Genomic DNA, 5,572 nt, shown 5'->3' on the forward strand with positions numbered 1-5,572 from the left:
GCATGGAGCCAGGGGTCTCCTCCAAAAGACAAAGACACTGAACATTCAGGACATGCCTAGGATGGGTTATGCCCCGGAAGTAGGGGCAGAGTGGAAACAGATCAGCCCTCACAAAAACTGAAAACAGGCTGGCATCCTCTCAATCCCTGATTGGATTAAGATGACACCTCCACCCCCTTACCCTACCTGCCTGCCAGAAGAAAAGTAAGTCTTCACTGAAGTAAGATAATATCATTCACAGTCTCTACGGTTTTTCACACACAATGCCCAGCATGCAATAAAAAAATTACTAGGCACACAAAGACACGGGACACAGGATGATGTATTTGAAAACTAGGAGAACAAAGACAGTAGATACAAGCCCACAGATAACCCAAATATTGGAATGATCATATATTGATCATTATAACGATCATGATTAATATATTCAAAAAAAATAACAAGATCAAAAATTTCACCAGAGAACTGGAACTTATAAAAGAACCTAGAATTTAAAAATATTATAACCAGTAGAAAGTCAGCAGTGAGTTTAAAAGCAGATTAGATATATCTAAAAAGAGATCTACAGAAATGGAAGGTAAATCAATAGAAAATATACAGACCAAAACCTTGACAGAAGCTAAAGGATAGAAAATAGGAAAAAAAGGTGTAAGAAACATATGGGACATGGAGAAAAGGTTAACATGTAATTTGATAACCAGATGGAGAGGAGAGAGAGAATATGGCAGAAGCAGTATTTGAAGATATATTAGCAGAGATGTTCCCAAAATTGATAAAAGACTCAAATCACAGATTTGATGAGTGCAACAAATCCAAAGAGTTGTGAATAAAAGAAATCCACACCTGGGTCTCAAACAGTGAAACTGTTGAAGTCCAAAGACAGATGAAATCTTTAAAAGAGACAGAGAAAAATGATAAGTATACTTCAAAGGAGCAGGTGATTTTTCAATACAAAGAATTCAAGTCAAAAGACAATGAAATAACATCTTAAAGTGCTGAAAGAAATCAGTGACCTACATGGAATTACATATGCAGGAAATATACCCTTCAAAAATGAAGGAAAAATAAGACATTTCAAATGAGCAAAGACTAGAAGAATTTGTCACTAGCAGGATTGCACTGAAAGAAAAACTAAAAGTTGTCTTAATGCTTTCCAGGAAACATGGAAATTAAGGAAGAAATAAATAGCAATAAAATATGTGAGTATACATGTAAGTGTATATAAATGAATATTTGCTTATAAGACAATGAAAATAATTCCTTGTGAGATTGAAATATATGTAAGATAAAAACATGACACTGATAGCACAAAAAGTTGAGATGGTAGTAAACAGAGTATATTAGCCAGACTTATCCAGAGAAGCAGAACCAATACCAATAAGATGTGTGTCTGTGTGTGTGTATATATTTATATATGAGACATTATATATGTGTTGTATATACACACATTATAAGACATCTATTTTAAGGAATTGGCTTATGTGTTTATGGAGGCTGAGAAGTCCCATGATCTGCCATCTGCAAGCTGAAGACCCAGGAAAGTTGTTTGCAAACTTGGCTACATTTAAAATCACCTGGAGGAGGATTTTTTAAATTAAACATTGTATTTTGAGATAATTGTAGATTCACATACAATTGTTTGGAATAATACAGACAGATCCTGTGTACCCTTCACCCAGTTCCCCCCAGCGGTAACATCTTGCAAAACTGTAGTACAGTATCACAACTAGGTTATCACCACTGATGCAGTTAAAATACAGGGCATTTTTATCACCTCAGAAACCCTTCAAGTTGCCCTTTTATAGTCACACTCATTTCCTTGCTGCCTCCTTGACCCCTGAAAATCATTATTTTCCATTTCTATAATTCTGTCATTTTAATAATGCTCTATAAACAGAATAGTACAGTTTTGTGATTGGCTTTTTCACTCAGCATAATTCCCTGGAGAATCATCTGATTTGTTGCATATATCAGTAGTTTGTCCCCTTTTATCGCTAAGTAATAGTTGATATGGAGGTACCACAGTTTATTGACCCACTGAAGAACTTACGGGTTGTTTCCAGTTTGGGGTTATTTATGAATAAAACTGTTATAAACATTCATGTACAGGTTTTTATGTGAACATAAGTTTTCAGTTCTCTGAGAAAATGTCCAAGAGTGCAATTTCTGGGTCATATGGTCATGGCATGTTCAGTGTTTAAAGAAACTGTCAAAACTGTACAGAGTTGCTGCACAATTTTATGTTCCCATGAGTAATATTTCTTAAGAGGCTCTCCACATTCTAGGAAGTAATTATTATGCTCAAGTGGGTGGTGCTTTAATTGGTCAGTCCTGGGTTATTTATGTGCTGCTGGAAGAGGCAAGTTCAGCTCCATCCCAGACACAGAGCCTAGGAGTAGCTCCCTAATGGGTATCTGGAAGCCATTAAAAAAAGCCAATATTTGGAGGTGGTGCTCTGTCTGCGAGGCGTGCAAGATTCATCCAGAAACTTGAATGGGATGTTGACACCACTGCATGAGAGGAGCACAGCCAAATCTCCCTGAGCCGAGCTGCTGGCCTCTGCAAAAATGTAGGGAGAGAAGGGAGCGGACTCCCTCCTGGAGTGACTCAAGGATTCAAACACCACGAGCTTCATTCGGGAAGGCTTCAGGAGGGGTTGCTTTCCCGTTGCATCTTTGACGTAGTTTCCTAGACTCTGCTCCATGATTTAACTTGAAAGTCTGAAATGAAGCTGGAGGAAGCAGTGGGAAAAGTTGAAGAACTCATTGAGTCTGAAGTCCCACCAAAAACATCTGAACAAGAGTCAGCTAAGGAGGAAGATGGATCTGTGGAACTGGAATCTCAATTTCTGAAAGATGGTGTGGTGGATTGTACAGTTCTTTCTTCAAAGCCCTGCTTGTTGATGGAACTGAGAAGGGACTCTTTGGAGTGTCAGCATCCACGGAGGGTGACAAGCCGACAACTGGCCGAGTTTATGAGAGAGACTCCTCTAACCACTGCATGCTTTCCACTTTCTCTACTGGTCACCTGGCCGATTCACATACACTGTCTTCTGCAGAGGAGAATGAACCCTCCCAGGCAGAAACAGCGGTAGAAGGAGATCCTTCCGGAGTGTCTGGTGCCACAGTTTGGCGCAAGTCTCACCGGTCCTGATCTGAAAGTGAAACATCCACCACCATGGCTGCCGAGAAAACCGGCAATCCAGTGATAAACAGAATGGCCCATTTGCCAAGGTTAAAGGTCATCGGAGCCAAAAGCACAAGCAGAGAATCAGGCTACTGAGGCAGAAACGGGCGGCTGCTGCACGAAAGAAATACAACCTGTTGCAGGGCAGTAGTACCAGTGATAGTGACCTGACTTGTGACTCAAGCACGAGCTCATCAGATGATGCTGAAGAGGTTTCAGGGAGCAGCGAGACAATCACTGCAGAGATACCAGGTCATTTGGATCCAGGATTCCTAGCAAGTGACAAAACATCTGCTGGCAAGGCACCACTCAATGAAGAAATTAATATTGCCTCTTCAGATAGTGGAGTGGAGATCGTGGGAGTTCAGGAACATGCAAGGTGGGTTCATTCTCAAGGAGGTGTGACTCAGAGTGTTTCTTCATGGAAGCATGGCTCTGGCACGCAGTATGTTAGCACCCGGCAAACACAGTCAGACTTGGGCGTCACCTGCAGAAGTTGTTGACCTTACATTGGATGAGGATAGCAGATGTAAACACCTACTGTAATGCAATGTCACTGTGTTTCCTCTGCACTGTTCCCTTCCACTTTCTCCTCTTCCTCTTTGTGACATGGAAGTTCATTGTCATAGCTTCAGCCTCAGAAGCTGTTTGTGGCATTTGTATAATCAAAACTCATGGAAAATTGCCCTCTTCCTCCCCCCTTTTTTTTAAATTAAAAGAAGTCACTTAGGAAAGTAACTTATCACAGAGAAAAGAATTTCTTCTTTCCCTCAGTAGGAATCTGAGAATGATGAATTTTATTAGACGACTTCATTTTACTTGGTGACTTTCAATCCTAGGAAACTGCCTTCCTTTTAGAATGATATTTTAATTACCAGGTGAAATGGATTTCAGTTTTTGAATCTTGTATTTATTTTTCTGTGTAATAAAATTAATATGTAGACTTGAAAAAAAAAAAAGCCAATATTTGATTACCTACTATTACACTACCAGGCAGTGTTCTAAGCATTTACAGGTATTAGCTCATTAAATCCTTTCAACTACACAGGTACTATTACTCCATTTTACAGATGAAGCACCTGAGGCCCCAAGATTTAATAACTTGCCTAAAGTCACACAGCTAGTAAGTAGGGGACTCAAATCCCAACACACCCTGCCTGGCTCTAGAACCCGTGCTCTTCTCCATTCGGCCATGCTTCCCCCAAAGGAGGGGAGAGGTGTCTGGGCAGGCAAATTGAATAGATCCTATATGAAGGCTCTTTCCTGTCTGGGACTTGTCCTCTTCCCTCAGGGTCAGCTATTTCCACTCTTCCTTTCAATCATTTCTCCTACCCCCGCCTCCCAAGATTTCACAGAATCTCCCTCTGTGATTCTAGGAACACTGTTGCCCTCACATTCCTCTTACTAACTCACTGTTATAGATTAAAAGGAGAAAATCGGCAACAGCAATGCCAACAAAAACACAAACAGCCCAAGCAGAAGGCCAGTGTCTCTGGATTAATGCAGCTTCTCAGGTTTCAGTGGGGACAAATTTCTGATGGGCAAGCACCTGTCTGGCAGGTGATGACATCTCTCTCCCAGGGTGTGCTGGCCCAGGCTGGGATGGAACGCTGCTATTTTCTTCTTGACCTTGAGGTAACCCATGCAAAGCACAGTCAGCACCTCATGAAAGGCTGGTGAAAACTCTCTCTCTCTCCCCACTGACTTTGCTTAGCTTGGGTGCCAGCACAGTGCAGTTTCAAAATCAGCATTGCGCATTTGCCAAGCATTGCCTGGGGTCAACCGTTTGTTGAAAGCAATGAGGGTATTCACCTTCACATAAGATTCACAAAATTTTCTTCCAGGAGCTCTATAGGTAGAGGAAGGAGGGAGGAGGAGGGAGTCCAGAATGACCTTTAGCCTTCTCAGAGCTCCCTTGCCGGAGGATTGGAGCTGGGAGGAGGCTGTAAGAGGGGGAAGAGGATGGACAGCCAAGGAGGAAGGAAAGAACGGTATAGGGGAGCATTCAGTCAAGGCAGGACCGGCTGAAGATACCATCAAAGCCCTACTAATTCTGATTTTTCTATTCTCTCCTTTCTCTGTGATAGGTTCTTCATTGTCATGTTTTCTGAGCTGACAATTTGGCCACAAAGTCAAATCCATAGTCTGACAGTGGAAGAGAATGTTTTGTTTGGGCATCTTTTGGAAATAGGGGGTATATTCTTGCCATGCTTCTGACTCTCCTGTTCATGCTCTCCTGTTCTCTACTCTCTTCATAATGCGGGATGAGGTGTGTGTAGACTATTTATGGTTTTCACTATAGATGTGGATTTGGCATCAGCTAAAATGTGCCCACTGAAGAGGTCACTATAGAAAGAGGTTTTTCACACCTCAAAATATAGGCTGA

The 5,572-nt window shown here is 41.5% G+C and overlaps 1 pseudogene; it reads left to right on the forward strand.

Moving 5' to 3' along the window:
• Window positions 1-2,725: 2,725 nt before the first annotated feature.
• LOC132367639 (protein ARK2N-like) lies at window positions 2,726-3,732 on the forward strand (annotated as a pseudogene).
• Window positions 3,733-5,572: the final 1,840 nt, after the last annotated feature.

Source organism: Balaenoptera ricei, chromosome 6 (genome assembly GCF_028023285.1).
Source record: "Balaenoptera ricei isolate mBalRic1 chromosome 6, mBalRic1.hap2, whole genome shotgun sequence".
Classification (NCBI taxonomy): domain Eukaryota; kingdom Metazoa; phylum Chordata; class Mammalia; order Artiodactyla; family Balaenopteridae; genus Balaenoptera; species Balaenoptera ricei.